General features: G+C 36.9%; 1 pseudogene; it reads left to right on the top strand.

Annotated features, from left to right (window-relative positions):
- Positions 1-4157: 4157 nt before the first annotated feature.
- LOC121266185 lies at positions 4158-14770 on the top strand (annotated as a pseudogene).
- The last annotated feature ends 5330 nt before the right edge of the window (positions 14771-20100 follow it).

Below are 20100 nucleotides of genomic sequence, written 5' to 3'. Positions count from 1 at the left end.
ATTTCAGAGTTACGATGCACAATGAGTTACAAGAGCTACTCTCTACTCACAAATCTCAACTCTCTCTCTCTAGGTTGTCTTTTTCTCACAAGAATGTTCCCAAGACACCCTTTTCTCTCTTTGTTGTTTTTCACAATTCAATTTCACCCATATGAACATAAATATTACATATTTATAGGAAACAAAGTAAAAAACCCTAATCTAGCAAAACAGGATTATTCGCTCAAGTGGAGTGTCGAGCGCGCCTTAAGCAAAAAATTTGTCCAACAACCAGCGAACTTTCTATATAACATTCGCTTGAGCCAACTGTCTAGCACACCTCGAGCAAACTCACTATCTGGGCATCGCTCAAGCACCTTGTCGAGCGAGAGTTAAGCGAACTCTTGGTTTGACGTCTTCTCAGCTCAAAAACAACCAAGCTCCATAGCCCAACAGTCTCTCACTTAGAGACTGATTCTCCACATGCCAACCACTGTCTCCAACATCAACCTATCACCTCTGTAGCTCGCAACTCCTGTCTTCTAGCCAGAAGACGAATTGAAGTCAGATTCGACTTCAGTCTCTCACGTACATCGCTCACAGTCAATACATCTATTGGGCGACTCACAACTCTCACTACACTGGGAATATCCGATCTCGAGCCTGACATTCATAAGAGAATCTATTGTTGATGTTCCCTTCTTTGATCCAGGTGATTGATCCCAGCTCTTGCTAATAACTTTTTCTGTCTTCAACTGATGTATCCATCTCTTGTGTATTATTTGCTTCCTCCATGGAAGTTCAGTTAGCCTCCTATAAGCTGACTTCCACTTGTTTGATCTCTCGTCTTGCAGGATCTTTCCTTTGTACCGTGGTTCACCATCTTCAGTCAATAGGCTATAGTTCAAGGCAGGTGACCAATGTGGAGGTCTGGTTGTCCTGGTAGCTCTATGAGCAGCAACTGTAGGTGTATACGTCCTTGGAACACCAAATGATTTGTCCCCATCTTTCACACCTCTATATCGCACTGTGGTTTCGGGAGATTTACCCCAGCTTACATCAGGAACTGTAAAACTGACTCCAATTTGCTTCACTATCTGATTCATGCGACCAAGCCTACTCTGCTGCAACACTCTATTTTCCTATACATCACTGGACCCTGATGTCAAATACAAAGTATCAATTCTCTTGCCACATGCCAAGATCAGTGAATCCTTCGTGACTTTCCACGCTCCTCTAGAAAACGCTATTGTATGATCGCTATCATCAAACTATCCCACAGAGAAAAGACTTTTTTTTAGATTAGGAATGTGTCTAACTGCATATCGTCCACTCCCACTACATCCAATGCCTCTCCATCACCCGTGTACATCTTTTCAAAATTACCAGCAACATAGTTTTGCATGATCTCTTGATGTGAGACGCTATGGAACAAAGCCCCTGAATCTAACACCCAATTGTCAACTGGATTGTGCACTGAAAGAAATAGAGCATCCTGTATGTCTTCAGTCACTGCGTTCATAGCATCATCCTCACAACTTTTATGATTCCAACAATCTCTTTTGATGTGGCCCGACTTTCCACAATTCCAACAAGTGATTTGTTGCCCAAATCTTGACTTGCTCCTACCTCTGTTCCTAGACCTTTCATGTCCCTGACCCTGATCGTCAACACTCAGGGCCAAACTGATACCCGAAAACTCACCAGAGTCTTTCCTATGTACCTCCTCAACAAGAATAATATCACAAATATAATTGTAATTCAATTTCATCTTACCAGCATAATTACTCACCGCCATTCTCATGACCTCCTAACTATTTGACAATGATGTTAACAGAATCAATGCTCTAATCTCATCATCGAACTCAATCTGGACTGAGGACAATTGATTTGTGATAATGTTAAATTCATTCAAATGTTAGGCAACAAATATACCTTTTGTCATTTTTAGATTGAACAATTTCTTCATCAGTTGGACCTTATTATTCGCAGAAGGTTTTTCATAGATACCTAACAAAACTGCCATGATATCCATCATGGTTCTCTATCTCCTTAATAACATTGTGTGCCACTGATTTAGGCATGGTGAGTCGAATAACCCCTAGAACATGTCGATCTAATAGATTTCAATCAACATTGTCCATGCTTTTCGGCTTCTTTCTTAATAGAGGAAGGTGGAGCCTCTTCCCATAGAGATGATTTGCATTCACCAATAGCCAAAATTTGTGCTATCGAATTTCTTGATTCCAATTTTCACTTCTTCTCCAGACATCATTATTTTTCAGGTCCAAAACTTTAGGCTCTTGATAGCAATTGTGGTGAAAACACCATCCACACACAACGATATTGAGATAGATAGTGAAAATAATAATGTGAAAACTCAGGAATTAAGCACACAGAATTTACATGGTTCAATAAAGTACCTAAGTCTACAAAGCTAATGGAGATTTTATTCCAAATGAAATTACAAAGCACAATGAGTCACAAGAGCTTCCCTTTACTCACAAATCTCAACTCTCACTCTCTCTAAGGCTTCTTTCTCTCACAAAGAATGCTAACAAGACACATTTTTCTCTCTCATATATTTTTGACAGTTCAATCAAGACCATAGAACATAAATATTACATATTTATAGGAAATGGTGTCAGAAACTCTAATATGGCAAATCTTGTTCATTCGCTCGAGTGAAGTGTCGAGCGTGCCTCGAGCGAACAATTTGTCCAATATTCGTGATTCTCAAGTAAACATTGGAACAAACTCTTTGTCTAACATTCACTAGAGCTAACTGTTGAGTGCATTTCAAGCGAACTCATTACCTAAGGTTCGCTTAAGCATCTTGTCGAACGATAGTTGAGAAAACTCTCAACTTGACGTCTTCTCAACTCAAAAACAACCCGGCCCCATGACCCAACAAGCCAAACACGACATCAATGGAGCTGAGATGCAAGATAGGCAGAGGACAAATGATTTTTGGGAAAATAATGGAACAGATTCGGAAGATAGGATCACTGGTGATTGTGATATCCCATATATTATGGATAAGGGTAGGTGGTGTATGAGATCCCACATTACTTGGAAATGAGAAGTTCTTACTCTTTATAAGGTTCCAATGAGGCTTTAATTGTATCATTGACTAGTCCTTTTGGAGTATAGGTCATGTGGTTTGGACCTTCTATTGGGGGGCATTACAAATGGTATCAGAGTTTATTCCAACCAGAGATGTGGGACTTGAGCCGTGTCACTTATAATGGACAGGCCCGACGAGGACGTAGGGAATTTAAGTGGGGTAGATTGTGATACCTCATATGTTATGGATAAGGATAGGTGGTGTATGGGATCCTATATTGCTTGAAAAGAAGAAGTTATTACTCTTTATAAGGTTCTAATGAGGTTCTAATTGTATAATTGATTAGTCCTTTTGGAGTATAGGTTATGTAGTTTGGGCCTTTTGTTGAGGTATTACAAATGATTGTAATACCCGCATATGATATGAATAAGGGTAGGTGGTGTATGGGATCCCGCATTACTTGGGAAGGAAAAGTTCTTGCTCTTTATAAGGTTCTAATGTGACTCCAATTGTATCATTGACTGGTCCTTTTGAAGTATAGGTCATGTAGTTTGGACCTTCCATTGGGGCGTTATAAGTGGTATCAGAGACAATCTCAACTAGAAATGTGGAACTTGATCCGTGCCATCTATAATGGACAGACCCGATGAGGATATTGGGAATTTAAGGAGATAAATTGTGATACCTCATATGATATAGATAAGAGTAGGTAGTGTATGGGATCTCACATTGCTTGAGAATGAGAAGTTTTTGCTCTTTATAAAGTTTTAATTGAGCTCTAATTGTATCATTGATTAATCCTTTTAAAATATAGGCTATGTGGTTTGAGTTTCCATTGAGACGTTATAATCGGAGTGCACAATCAAACGAGGAAATCGTTGAAGCTTCAAATCCACTGCCTGAAAAATAGCTAGCTTACGTGAAAGCAAGGCAAAGACTTTTCTGAACCCAACTATAAATGCTCTTGTTATAATAAACTCAGGCAGAGACAAAAAACAGTGAAGCTCCAACTTCCATCAACACTGTTGTCACTCCTCGCCCTTAGACTTTCTCATTTTGTGAGGCGTCAGTCCAGTGTTGCTTATCAAGCTGTCTCCTTTTCCTTTCCCAATTCTTAAGAAGTTTGTGAATAGAGTAGATGTGTTGAGGACAAGATGGGTTCTTGCAAGGTTCCCAGCAGTGTTCTCCTGCTTTGCTTTTTCATTGGGAGTTTTTTTATGCCACATTGTCTTTCTATTGGAGATAACGCCAACCAAAGAGCATTTCTTCTTATTAATGCTTCTGAAGCATTGGGACGGCCAATACCCGAAACACTTTTTGGAATATTTTTTGAGGTTAGTATATGCAGTCTATGTTGGAATTATGTTCGGCTTCGAATTTTTACACGTGTAATTGTGCACATTTTACGTTTTTTTTTTTTTTAAACATGCCCTATGCCAGTTACAAGCATAGAGTACGTCATTTGAAAAAAGAATACCGCTACTGGACAGATTTTCTTAATTATTGAATAAAAAAATTAAAAAATAAAATAAAATACATGATGCCTCAAAATAAGAGATAAAACTACTAGGCAAGTGTGCTGTTTATCATTTTTCGGCTGGCATATCTGCACACAAAAATAGAGTAGCAATCTTAGAAAGTTACGAATTTCATGAAAGTACCGGCATGGAGTTCTGGATTTTGTATACGGAAACATGAACGATCAGATTAGCCATGCTTCATTTGATGTCAATCTTATGAAATGTCTCTAATGATAAAACTAAATGGTTTAAATTAGTATGGCATTTGTGAGCCCTCGTGATTTGTATGATGAATCTTCAATGGTTGTGTGTATAATAACAATTAGTGAGTAGGGTGAATATTCATTCTCTCAAATGCTTTTCTGCAGGAGATTAACCATGCCGGTGCTGGAGGGTTGTGGGCAGAGCTTGTGAGCAACAGAGGTCATTTCTATATACTCTAAACTTCCAACGTACAAAAGAGTTAATTTGCTGAAGAACTGCGGGATAGAGATAGAGAAAGAGGAAAAAAATCTTCATAGGCTAATTTTCACTGCTTATGGACCTTCACAGAGAGAGAGAGTGAGACAGACCCTGAGATTTTCAAAACATTTATAATTTTGAGATTGTTAAAGTTATATTTAGGATCCAACTATCCATGCGGCTGTTTGCTTAGCATTGGCGTCCAAAAAAAAAAAAAAAAAAGTGATTGTTGAACTATCCTATAAATATTATGAATTTGATATTGTCTTATACAACCAGCCATTGAAATGCAAGACCTCATCTTTATATTTTAGTGTTAGGAATACTCATAAAGTTTCTTTTCCAGGTTTTGAAGCTGGGGACCTAATATCCCCTCAAACATAGACCCTTGGTCTATTATTGGGGATGAGTACTCATCCCTTACAGTGTCCACTGACCGCTCATCATGTTTTGAGCTCAATAAGGTTGCACTCCGAATGGAGGTTCTATGTGACACAACAGGTACCAATATCTGTCCTGCTGGGGGCGTTGGTATTTATAACCCGGGCTTCTGGGGCATGGTAAGTTGACACCTTTTCTACGACAATATCACTAATTTGCATAATGCCTCTCTCTCTCTCTCTCTCTCTCTCTCTCTCTCTCTCTCTCTCTCCACCTTATCTTGAATGGTGAAAAAGTTTAATCCCTTGTGGTAATTTTCATTTTTGGGGAAAATCTTGAATGTTAGAACACAGTTTACTGTCCATGTGGGTTTTATAATGTTGAGGTGTCTAGGCAACAGGATGCGAAGTCCTGCATCTTTTATATTATAATTCTGCCAGGTTATTCTTTCAAACTTTTGATTTGTGACAAACTCACTTACTTTTGTCTTCTTTCAGAATATTGTGAAAGGAAAGAAATACAAAGTGGTTCTGTATGTTCGTTCGTCAGGAGCAATTGATCTATTCGTGTCATTGACGAGCTCAAATGGCTTGGAGACACTGGCAATTTGTGAAATATTGTGAGCACCATTTGTGCTTTCTTTCAGTGTTCTGTAAATATTATCTAATTGAACAGGGCTAATGCATCCTTTGAAATACATTTGACTGCCTCTCAGAGCTTCTGCTTCTCAAGTCTCAAACTGGACAAAGATGGAGATCCTGCTGGAAGCCAATGCCACAAATCCTAATTCAAGACTTCAATTGACTACAACCAGAAAAGGAGTTATTTGGTTTGACCAAGTGTCAGCTATGCCAGTGGATACATATAAGGTATCTGTTTCTTTCTGGAAGTCATATATGGTCGTTACATGAGGTATGCATGCACTCCAACTATGGTTTATTTACATGTATAAGGTAGATTATACATGTACACGTGATACAGTTATGATAGAAGTTTATTAATGAATGAGTTGAATGTCACTGAATTTACTGTCCATCTTATCTGATGGGATGCTGATGGATTTTGCCAGTGATCCTTTTCTTCACGTCATCCATATCCCATACCATTAAATGGAATTTATACGTGTACCCTAGTGTTTAATATGCCTGATGCATAGCACGCAACTTATAGTATGTCAATCTTGATTTTGAAAATATATTCATTAAGAATTTTTTTTTTTAACATAAGATGGTTTAAGATGATCCGTTCTTCATTTAAGGCCCCCTTGCCTCAATAATCAATGGTTAATCTGGATATGGGAATTTATGGTGAACACTCATGTGCCCTGATCTCGACTTCTTGTTTGCAATCTTTCTGTCTTCCCAGAATCTAACAGCAAAAAGTCTCTTGCAGTCACTGCAGGTGGTAATTATCTGCTGTATTACCTTAAGCTATTGTTGTTTCTTTCTTTGATATCAATCCCTTTACAATGCAGTATAAATTAAACGGATCATATGAGGATTTTGGACTTTATCCTGGGAAAGTCCATTAAGAGAAAACAAAAAAAGAAGATATTTTGAAAAGCCACTCGACAAATAATCTTAAACAAACTTCATCGATTGTGCCATTTTTGTCTTCTACTTGACTTTCAGCCACTGTTACACCACCTTAAATTTGCGAAAGCGATACCCACTTAATGATATTGAAAAGTAAAACATGCTGAAAGAAAAAGTATAAACCTTGTTTGATCAATTTTCATATTCTGATGCATGTTAGGATTGAAATAATTTGTGGAATTTCAAAACTTAAATAAAGATTAATACTTGCAAGGTTTCACCTTTCATCATTTGAGCTTTGGATGCATTGGAAGTTGATATCTTCAGTGCAAGTTGTTCAAAATAATTCTATATTTACTTATTGTCAAGTTTTAACCTGAATGCTCACCGAGACCCTCTTGTTATGGCTTAGTACATGCATTCCATTGAAGTCTTGTTAGTCTTCAACAAAATCTGTCTTGGCACAGGGACATGGTTTCCGAAGTGACCTTGCTGAAATGTTGGCAGATCTAAAACCAAAATTTATCAGATTTCCAGGTGAGCATAAATTGTATGTGTTGAGAATTCTAAATTCAGATTGTATTAGTTATTCTTAGGAACATATAGACAGCATTATACAGCTTGTGGGCGTAATATTTGTGATGCTGATGCTTATATTTCCATAATACTTCATCTACATCTTCCCTTTAGGCACATGGTTGGTCATCGTTTCGAATGCTTATTTGTATCAACATTTTCTCTTCATAACCCAAGACTATATGATATATTACTTAGTAGGAGTGCTTTTGAATGGAGAATCCATGAATGAAACGAATCGATTTCTCTTGAAGTTTTGTTCAGATGGGTCTCGGTTCATCCTTTTTGTTTTTTTGCCTCTTTGAAGTCTTTCTGAAGTTTTATAGATGCTCCTAACTTTTAAATCTTAAGCTGTTGTTATTATTGATTTGTTATTCTGTGTTCTTGGTTGACATCCCCATTTTGGCTTTTCTTTACACATTTTATTTTTTTTCCAATATTAATCATAAATTTGTCCAAGAAATTCTGTGAGAAAATGAGCAACAAACTCATGAAACCTTTTGGATCGGTCATTTTCTATCCTCTATATCTTTGTTCCCAACACTACCTCCAACGCTCCCCATTCAAAAAGAAACAGTAGCTTCAAAAGGATTATAAAGGTGCTGTAAATTTTGGGATGTACATTAGGCTTTTTCTGTTTGTTAATTGAGCAAGGGTTGACATCATAGTTTAATCATTATTACATAAATAATGTTTTATTCCTCAGAAGTTACTACCTAACTAATGATGTGTGCCCTCCAAATTATGTTGCATCAGGTGGCTCCTTTGTTGTAGGTGATTGGTTAAGAAATGCATTTCGTTGGAAAGCAACCATTGGACCCTGGGAGGAGAGACCAGGGCATTTTGGTGATGTTTGGATGTACTGGACGGATGATGGCCTTGGTTACTTTGAGTTTCTCCAAGTAGGCATCTTCTTTAATTTTGGGGGTGGAGTGTTAGCATTATTAATAACCTGAGAATGTTCCATTATATGATTCTTGAGCTGATTTTAATACATTATTTCTTTTCCGCAGCTAACCGAGGACCTAGGTACATTGCCAGTATGGGTGTTCAATATTGGTACTTCACCATGCTTGTGATTCTAACTGTTTTACTTTCAATCTAGCAATTGAATAATATATGTTTTGTTACTTTATATAATCAAACAATTCTACAGGTATCAGTCGTAATGATCAAGTTAGTACTTCCAATGTCAGGCCTTTTGTGCAAGTATGTGAGTTTGTTGCTTCCTATTACATTAAGTTGATCAAGTTGATACTCTTTACCATAACAGAGCTTCATATCTCAGTTCATGTTCTCTGCAATTCAGCCTCGCTTTTTGGTGCTACAAAGTCAATATTTTTATTCTTTGATGATAAATGGCTTGATTACAGGAAGCCCTCGATAGTATTGAGTTTGCTAGAGGTGATCCTAATTCTACATGGGGTTCTATGCGAGCTGCAATGGGACATACAGAACCTTTTGACTTGAGACATGTTGCTCTTGGGAATGAGGATTGCGGGAAAGAGAATTATCAAGGTTTCCCATTTATGTTTTAATGTTGTTATTATTATTATTACTATTTAACAAATAGATTTGATGCCTTTATAGAGATTATAAATTGAGGAAAAGATGATCTTCTCCATACATTTACTAATAATACTTAGAACCATGTACCTATATGAGTAACATTTTAATGTATCTGAGTCAATTACTCCAGAGCTTTTCCTCTAGGCCCTTTCTGAGTCAGTAAAGTCTATTTCACATTTTGTCTATTCTACTTAGTCATATATGATTAATGCACTTCATCTTGTTTTTTATCGGGCTTTGTAATTTTCCTAATGTCTGATGATGTTATTTATCAAACTCTTATGTACTGAGGAAAAACCTGATTTAACGGTCACAAGCATGATCCTTGTGTAGCCTTGTATAGTGTGTACACACACACACACACACACTCGTGTAACTCTTGCTCAGAGAGTGTCTTTTACTTGTTCTTTCAATTTAGAATGACTCAGAAAACATCATACTAGGTATTATCCTAATGCACAAAAATGATTGCAATACTAAACAGGCAATCTAGCAAGTTGCATATGTTCAGTTCCGAAATAATGAGAAACAAATGGTACGATATTCTGAGATACTATTGCATTGCAAAATCTTCATGTTGGAGTAAATCGACTCTACGTTAATGAAGATCTGAATTCCTTTCATTGCAGCGTTCTTTCCCTCCATGATGCTTCATTCCTGTAAAAACATATTTTTTTAATGAAGTTTCTCTCTTGTCATTTAAGCTTCTGTTGGCAACACCACCTTTAAATCTCTCATCATTGAATGGAGTTGTTTTCATATTTTACTTGCCTCAATGTAAAGTTTGCCATGGGAAGATATAGTACCTGAATTCTTGAAATGCTAGATGGATGTATTTATTTTTCCTTTGTACTTGTGCGCACCAAAAGCTCAGTGCTTCCAGAAAAACACTTTTAACTTTGGTTTCCAAGTGGATTGTGAAGTGTACTGCTCGGTTAATTTGACAGACTGCATGTGTCCTATAATTTAGTTGTTGCAATAACCATTATTCCTTCCAAAAGATTTTAGAAACCAAAGAATTCAGAAGAAAAAAATTGTCACTGCAATACAGATTCTTAGTGATGCATCTGATGTATGACTTTATTCTTTGTTTTATTTTCTTTATTATTTTATTGTCCATTGACCAGGAAATTACCTCAAGTTCTATAATGCCATAGAGAAGGCTTATCCAGACATCAAAATTATCACAAATTGCGACAGGTTTTCTCAAAAGTTGGATCAGCCTGCAGATTTGTATGATTATCATGTAAAATTCTCATCTTCATTTCTTGTATTGATATGTGAATGGAGACATTTCAATGATCTTTTATGTCTTATGATATTAATGTCTTTCGTCCTTCGTTGGGCAACGAGGGACAAAATCGTCTTACTCTGGTGTTTTGGTTAGGTTTATCCATTATCTGCCAAGGACATGTTTTCGATGGCTCATTGGTCCGATCATACATCACGTGACGGTCCAAAGGTGTGATGTTGTCGCTGTATTATATAATATATGCATTTGATCAAATACTTAAAAGGGTTTTAATTGATATGCGTTAGGCTTTTGTAAGTGAGTATGCTGTAACTGGGAAAGATGCTGGCAAAGGAACTTTTTTAGCAGCACTGGCTGAGGCTGCATTCCTTATTGGGATTGAACAGAACAGGTTTGATGCAATTTTTGAATTTTCCGTAAATTGTGCCTGCAATTACTTCAATTCAGTCAAAATTTGATGATTCTTTTTTCCTCCAAAGCGTTCTTTATGTGAACCATGCAACTAATCCTAGAAAAAGAAAATAAGAAATATCAACTCTAATCTGATAATTTTTGGAAGATTCTGAGTTTTCCCCAGTCGTTTGCCTGATCTAAAGTTAGAATTGTGTTCTAAAAGTCAATTAAACTTGTGCATTATTATTTGTTTATGTTATTAGATGAATGTTTATTCCCTGGGCATATCTATTTATTTGAATCCGTATATATCTCATTAGATGAATTGCATGTAGTTCTCAAGCAATTAAGATCATGATTCAGGTTCATTGAACGAGACTAGTCCACTGAAGTTATAATTGCTAATAACTTGCAAACTTATAGTTCATAGCTAGTGGTGAAATTAGGCATTTTATCTGAGAAAACTACAAATAGATTTGTCTTGTTCATGGAAGAGGTGACTTAGTTAAAAATTCCGACACATATCATGTACTCATGAACGGCACCACAGCTAATACAAGTTTTACAAACTTATTGTCAACTGAACTTGTTTTCACATTCATTAACAGCAAATAGTTACTAATCTTATTGAAGTTAAATATACTCAAATATTGAGTATAGGTCACTTTGATATACGATGGACAGAAATTTTGAATGGTCAAGACCTTGATAGTTTTTGTGGTCAACTGAAAATAAGTGGGAACATCAACTATAATAAGTAATCCATTAATGTCTCATATGGACATGTAAATAAGGCAAATTAATGTTACTAAAATTATTAACTTTTTTGCTTCTCATGATAGATAAAATTTTGTTTACCGATCAAAACAAAAATAATGAACTTGTTTGCATTTATGTTCTCCTTGAGGTCTCCTTCAAAATTTTACATATTCTTTGCTAATTTCTCTTTTATATGCATGACCTTTCTTCATTTTCCCTAAGTTTCCTTTAACATTTTTCCTTAATAACATTGAACATATCAAGTTTTTGGTTAAAAAAGGGGAATCAAAAGCCCATCCTAGACCCTTAGTAGCAAGAATGACATCATGTAAGATGGTTTGATTGTGTGCAACAAATGCATCCGCTGACAAAAGAGTTATTTGATTTAAACAAAAGGTGCCACCCAAAAGACAATAGATTGGTGTGATAGTGTAGAGGATGTGAGATAATAAATGATAGCCGGAAGTTAATGGATGATATGGCTTCAAACAATGGTGCATGGCGGGGACCTCCTCTCCTAATGAAGGCATGCATGGTTTGCTCTTTATAAGAAATGCTTGGTCTACAAAGGAATTCTTCAAAAGTAAACCTACAAGTTGATGTGGCTTGATTTGGTATGTCTGATTGTAAAGCCTTTTTTTTATTTTAGAGTAGATCTGACGTCTCACATCGAGTTACATAAGTTTGTAAGATCCTCTTATAAATCTAGCACCTCGCTGGTTATTTGCCTTTCCCATCGTTGCTACTACTGTAGTGCCTGAAATTCTTGGATTCACAAATAGAGAGGAATCGAGTTAGAATTTTTGCTGAGCTGTGTCTTTTTCTTTTCTTTATTTCTTTCTTTCATTCTGTTCTTTCTTTTGTTTGCTTTTCCTTTTGTTAAGGAAAGTGGGGATCCAAAAGGCTCACCCGCACAACCAGATAGGCGTGTTGGGTGAAGAACCAATATTCTAGAAGACATCTGATCTGGAGCCCACATCTTGTGAGGGTTCTTGTCATTAGGACAAAGTGTTTTGCCTTTCCTTTTCAGTGCCCATTCATGCTTTGTTAACCAAACTAGTGCTTTGAGCCTGAGCCTTCATGTAGGATAAATTCATGCTAAGGAGATATATGTGCGATATGTACAAGCTGCAGAACAATGAAAATATTGGCTTATAATCGGGTCTCTAGTTTAGTAAAAAGAAAGCTAAATGGTAAAAGTATCGAAAAGGGAAAAAACTGTAAAATGGAAACCTGTGCCCATTTAGTTTGACAAATAATTACCAAGTAGACTATATAAACTGCTTTGATTTGCATTAATTTCCAATGCTATGTCTCTCAAGCATCCCTAAATCCTGGAGTTTCCAGATGGGTTTGTGTGCATAAAGTAAGGATCTTGATCTTCAGTTTCTTTTGCAATTAATTAGCTTCTATACTCGTAAACGTTTTAGGGCCAATCAGAAAGAAAAGCTGCTGACTTCCATTTCTTTCTTCAATGCAGTGATGTAGTAAGCATGGCAAGCTATGCACCACTTTTTGTGAATGACAATGACAGATGGTAATTTCTCTCAAAATTTCATCATAAAATAATTTTCCACATATTTTACTTCGAAAGTGAAAATTCAACCTTTATAATTGTTATACTGAGATTAAAAAACTTTCTATTAAGGTGGAATGCAGATGCAATTGTCTTTAACTCTTCACAGCTATATGGAACACCAAGCTACTGGGTGCAACACTTCTTCAGGGAGTCGAGTTCAGCAACTCTTCTTCATTCAACACTCCCAACAAATACATCCACTTCCCTTATTGCATCTGCAATTATGTGGGAAAACTCAGATGATAGCAAGAGTTACCTAAGAATAAAGGTGTGCTTCCTCATGACTGACCTCGCTATTTTTATACTGCAATGCTTCCTACCCAATTTCCAGCACCTTCAAATTGAAACATCTTCATAGATTTTACTATGTTCAGGTGCATTATCCAGTTACTTGTTTACACGAATATCTTGTCTTATTGCATACATGTGGTTGATAATGGCAGAGAAATGGTTTTTCTACCTCTTCAGTTATTTTGAATTTGATAGCTGCATCATACGCTTTTGGAATTGAATGGAATTTGGCTTTTCTATCTATGTGGCACTGCTATTAAGTTGAGATGATAATTTTTTTTTTTTTTTTGGCAGATTGTGAACTTTGGGAATGACACAGTTAATCTCAAGATAAGTGTGGATGGATTGGAGCCCAACTCCACAATACAGTTATCCGGGTCGACAAAGACCGTACTCACCTCTGGTAATCTGATGGATGAGAATTCCTTCAAGGAGCCAAATAAGGTCATTATTCAGGAATCGCTTTTTTAGTAGTACTAGAAAACTTGTCTTCTGAATTGTTAGGGGGCTTCTCTGCATATTCAGAGATACTTCTACATGCTATTTTGTAGATTGTCTTCATTGTCATTACCTTAAAGTAAAGATGATCTTCAGACATTCTCAAAAGATTAGGATAGGTTTTCAATTTATAGTTATGAAGTGAATATTCATTGACCAAGACAATATCCTAGTACTGTTAGGGCGGTGGGTAGATTTCTCTTCCATCTTTACCCATACCCAGCCAAAGTTGGGCAAAAATCTAATAGGATTTTAATTAGCCAATAATTAAATAGTAACTATTTAGCTGCATTCGGCTATTCATATCTTCTTGCCAATGTAATATCTATATAGGATCATATCTCTTTAGCCTATACATGGTTTCATGATTCCCACATTAATCTACTCCAAACAAAAAATTACAGTACGAAATAAAGAGAAGAAAATTTGACAAAGGGGAAAGAATATTTTCTCTTGAATAGTAAGATTGTTAGAACTAACATATAGCTCTAAATATTTCCCCAGCATAAACTTTTTGTCCTCCATTGTATGTATCCAGGTCAAACCGAAACAGAGTCCACTTGAAAATGCTGGCAAGGACATGGAAGTCATACTCCTTCCATATTCTCTCACTTCATTTGATCTGTTGAAAGGATCTAGCAACATCAGAACTGCAAGAAACGATTCTTTCTCTAGATCACCTTTTTAAAATATTAACTGATGAATATCAAGTACTACTGTACTTTTGAGAAATAAAGGTAATAACCCAACAAAAGATGGTGGCATCCTTGCATGTCAACTATTCTGTTGGAATGTTCTGTTGTTTTATGTAATATCAAACTCGTTGCTTTTGGCTTCCTTGCTTGTAAAGTATATGTATGAATGCTCTTTGTTCTTGGTGATGAAGTTATATCCTTCAGTTCATTTTAATACGCCCAGGCACAATTCATTTCCATTCCATCGTTAGTTCCTCATTCTCAAAATCACAAGTTGCTACGTAATCAGTAATGGTCAAATCAAGATTGCATCGAATGATCCGAGGATTCTTTGTCTTACAGACTCTATAAGCCTAACCAATAGTTACAAGAAGTTGAGTCATTAACCAGGTATCATAACTCATAGGAGTGACTATAGGCTTTGGGATGAATCTAAAGTTAGGCAAATCCCTTGGATAAGAGTCAACCAAGTACATCATGAAAATTCACCTCCCATAAACAACAAAGGGTAACAAAACCAGGCCCCTTAAACCAAAAAGAATAGTCCACCTTTTGGACTGTGCTGATATCCATGAGCAGTTTAAAATTTGTGTCTGGAAAGTGGTTTGAGGAATACTGCAAACAAAATCAAAATTGACCCTGTTCACTCACAATAATCTAAAATCTCTAGGACCCTCTAGCTTGAATCCTACTTGTTTGTCAACGTTGAAACATTTTCTAAAATACTTACATTGAGCATAGAGATGCCTAAAGATCTTTACAAAACAAGAAGATAAAAAAGTGGTGCCCCTTGCAACAAGATATCCTTGAATTCAATCCCAATGTGGTAGTCTATAACAACTTTGAAATGGAAACAGTCCATTGTCATGACTCAAATTGCTCTTCTCTGCATCCATGGATTGCATAATATGGACCAAATCATCTCTCAAAAGATAAAGTGAAAACATCCCTCCTTGTAGGACCTAAAATCCAGCCACAAACCAACCCCAAGAACCCTAATCCCCCATTGTTACTGCCAACAGCCACCACCAAAGGTGGACCAAGAAATTTCCTCCATTTTCTTCTTCACACACATATTGCCATAAAATCAGAAAATCATGCCCAGCTTTGTGCACCCAAATGTCTACTCGTTTCCCTCATTTTTATCATCAAGAACCAAGATGCAGTTCATATATGTCAAGCATTTGAAGATAAGAAGAGGTAAGAACTTAAGTCAGAAGTCAAATTCTAGTAATTAGGGCATGTGAACCTTGATCGGTTCATGATATTTTAAATATGTTGTGGAATGAATCTAAGCATGACATTTTATGGGTTAGAATTTCATATATGATAGTATTATATTTTAAGAAAAATTATAATTGCAAGCCGATATGGAGGATACACCCTTCATACCGTTGACTTTGCATGATTTGATTTGTAAGAGAAGTTTAAAAATTAAATCACTTGCAAATCAAAGCTTGCCATATAGGCAGTATAAAAGGTGTGCTCTCTGTGTAAGGAAAACAGCCTCAATGTTGTATGCAAAATTTGTGTTGATATATATATATATTTATATATATAGATATTAGAAGATCAATCAATGAGAAAGTTTTAGCTATACTAGTTGTACACTCTGTAATTATAGAAACTAATGACTGCAATATATGTAAACTATGCAGGAATTGTTTCACAAATAATGCTTGAGAAGATCACGACAATAGGAGTGGACAGCTTTTGGAAATAGTTGGAGTCAAGCTATTTTATCATCCCTTCTCAAGCTCAAGGCGGGACTAGACCGATGAGAAGCTTGTCACGGTTTGGAGAAAACGTAGGAGCAAAAAGTGATTTAGTAAATATATTAGCTACTTGATCCAAACTGGAAATGTGCTGGAGAGAAAGGACATGACGGGCAACTTGCTCGCGAACAAACTAAACGTCAATTTCAATATGTTTTGTTCGATGGCGGAAGACGAGATTCTTGGCCTTGTGAATAGAACTCAAATTACCACAATTGAGAGTTGGGATCGGTAGAGAATAACTAATACACATTAGAAGATGCATGAACCGAATGAGTTCAACTGTAGTTGAAGCCAGAGCCCGATACTTAGCTTTAGCAGTAGACCGAGAAACCGTGGCTTGCTTCTTTGCGCACCAAGAAAGCAAATTGTTACAAAGAAAGATAGCAAAGCCGGTGGTGGAGCGACGATCATCCCTTGAGCCAGCCCAATCCGCATTAGAATATGCATGAAGTGTAGTGAGAGGTGTCCAAGTAAAATGAAGACCAAGATTAAGTGTTATGTTTAGATAGCAGAAAATTTGTTTAACAGCAACAAGGTGAGTATCATGAGGGCTGTGCATAAATTGACAAACGAGATTGACAGTAAAAGCAATATATAGTTATAGTAAGGTATTGTATACAAGCAACCAACTTTCAATGGAAAGTTGGATCACTTAGGGGAATATCATCATCAGCAAAAAGATGAACACTCAAGGGCAGTGGAGTGGTAACGGGTTTAGCCCCTTCCAAACCAAACTTGTGAAGTAGAGGGAGAACATAATGAGTTTGAGTGAGTGTAAGGGTTGAGGCATCCCGAGAGACTTAAATACCTAGAAAATGCAAGTTGCCCAAATCCCTCATATTAAATACTTGTGACAAATGAGAGATAAATTTGGCAATATATTTGGGGGAACTACAATAACAATGATGTCGTCTATTTATATCAAAATCATAAGAACATGAGAACTCGTGTGCTAGTAAAAGAAGGAGGTATCATATGGACATTTGTAAAACTGCATTTGTTGAAGATTGCACTGAACTTCATATACCAAGCCCAAGGGGCTTATTTTAATCCATAGAGTGATTTATGAAGAAGATAAACATGATCAGGACGACTGTGATCCACTAAACTAGGAGGTTGAGTTAAATAGAATCGCTCTTGTAATTCTCCATGCAAAAATGCATTGCATACATTATTTGCTTCAATGACCATCCTTGAGATAAGGCTAATGTGAGAATTAAGTGAATCGTTCCTAATTTAACAACAGGATTGAATGTCTCATCATAGTCAAGGCCATGAAGTTGAGTGAAGCCACGAGCAACAAGTTGTGCTTTATACCTCTCGAGAGACCCATTTGCTTGAGTTTTGACTTTGAAATCCCACTTGCTGCTAACAAGGTTCATGTATGGGCATCATGGAACTAGGGACCAAGTACAATTTGCATGAAGAGCATGGATCTCATCTTGCATGGCTTGCTTCCAATAAGAACTCTTAAGAGCATGAACATAGGAAGTTGATTCCTTAAAGTGAGCTGCAAAATCAGCCATGAAACATGCAGGAATAGGATGTCTCGAAGAGAAATACACTTTGGGCCGACGAGTACCATATTGGGTTCGAGTGATCATATGATGAGTATGAGTAGGGCCTAAGGCAAGTTAAGTGACAATCGGACATGGATTTGTAGGAATAGACAAACCAAGAGATATTGAGCTTGGAGCTAGAGCAGGGGAAGAGAGATCCAAGCAAGGTCCAATATCAGGAGAAGGAGCTTCAGAAGGCTACGCTGCAAGTTGAAGAAATTTGGGAAGAGGGCATCGTCTAAAATCTTGAAGAGCAGCAGGAGAGTTATCATGTAGAAGGCCAAAAGGAAACATTAGTTCATTGAACACAACGTGGTGAGCGACATACACACCGCCTGTTTGTATATCCAAACACCGATGTCCCTTGTGTTGTGTTGAGTAGCCAAGAAAAACATAGCGAAGGGATTTATATTCAAGTTTGGTTATGCCAAATGGAGTGAGATAGGGGTAACATGAACACTCAAACACTCATAGAGAACAATAAGAGGGAGCAACTCCAAAAACAAGATCATATGGAGACTTATCGTTCAACACAGCAGTTGGCATTAGATTTATGAGAAATACAGCATTAGTGAAGGCTGCAGTCCAGAATCAAGAAGGAGTAGAGGAGTGAGCCATTAAAGTTAGTGCAGTTTCAACAATATGTCTATGTCATCATTCCGCAAAACTATTTTGTTCAGGTGTCCCTAGGCATGACATTCGATGCATGATTCCACGTGAGTCAAAATATAGTTGTAGAGCTTGTTTATGATATTCCCCACCGCTATCACTTTGCACAATTTTAATGTTGGTATGAAACTGATTTTCCATAAGCTTGAAATTTAGGAAAAATGGTGGCTACATCAGATTTTTTAGCCATAGGAAAAAGCTAAATAAAGTGGGAGTATTCATCAACAATCACAAGATAGAACCTAAGACCATCATAGGAGGTTACAATAGCTGGTCCCCACCCATCAGTGTCCATAATGTGAAAAAGGATGAAGCATGTGTATTGCAAGATTGAAAAGCAATTTCTTTGATTTGCCCAAATTGTAAGTTTAAAAAAACTGAATACTTTTATCCAAACAAGAAAGTAAAGTCAAAAGAAGTTTAAGAATTCTAGAATGAGAATGACCCAATCCGGCATGCAACAAAGTGCCCTTAATATTCTTTGTTAAAAATCCAACAATGGATGGTGAAAACCAATGCTGGTTTACTAGATATAAGTTGTCCACCACTGGTCCCTTAAACAACAATTGTCCTGTCTTCAAGTCCTTGATGAGAAATCCCCATGGATAAAACAAAAAACAACAATTATAATCCTTCATAAATTGAGAGAGAGAGAGAGAGAGCATACTTTTCGCTATACCAAGAACAATAAGAACATTATGTAATTTGATATCAGTGGCAGGAACTACAAACTGACCAACACCACTAATAGAAAGGTCATTACCATTTTCAACCATAATAGAGTCATGTCTAGAGTAAGAGATAATACCTTCAGCTTCAGCTACATTAGAGCTCATGTGATTATTAGCTCCAATATTGGAGTACCATGGGTCAGCCACAGTGTCACCTACCTGTAAGGCAACTAAGGCCTTGTATTGCTCAGCCTCTTCATTAGTTGCACAATAACCATCAGTTTTGTGTTTTGGGACACCACAACTAAAACATGTAATAAGAGATCAATGACCCTCCCCACAACCTCAAGTAAAGTTGTGACCCCTCTAATAGGAAGAGGCTAAGAATGACCACCATATGTAAAACCTTGAGAACGACCACCACCACGATTGTCAATAAAATGTTGTTAATTGTTGTTGGTGCGTCCATGGCCTCCAAGATGACCTTTGGCCCCAGAATTGGAGCCAAGATTGGTGTAGAATGTAACCATGGATGAAACCACTTTAGCAGCAATGATGAGCATCTCAAAATCTCTAAGTTTGATGATGACACTTTCCAGTGGAGGAAACATGTCACGAGCGTTGATAACAGCAACCAAAGGATCAAATGCATATTCTAGACCTATAAGGATGCATATGTGAAATCATCATCATCTATTTGCTTTCCTGCACTCCAAAGCGAAAAAGCCAAAGACTTGGCTTTGTGGATGTATTCACCCAGCGAAGAAGTTCCTTTAGAAAGTGATTGAAATTCACTCTTCATCTATTGCACACGGTCACGTGTGTGACTTCCATAAAAAGTCTCTAAGACCTCCCAAGCATCACATG

The sequence above is a fragment of the Juglans microcarpa x Juglans regia genome, chromosome 5D (genome assembly GCF_004785595.1).
Source record: "Juglans microcarpa x Juglans regia isolate MS1-56 chromosome 5D, Jm3101_v1.0, whole genome shotgun sequence".
In the NCBI taxonomy this organism is placed as follows: Eukaryota; Viridiplantae; Streptophyta; class Magnoliopsida; order Fagales; family Juglandaceae; genus Juglans; species Juglans microcarpa x Juglans regia.
Note: the sequence above shows the minus strand (reverse complement) of the source record. Positions and strands in the feature narration are given on the sequence as shown.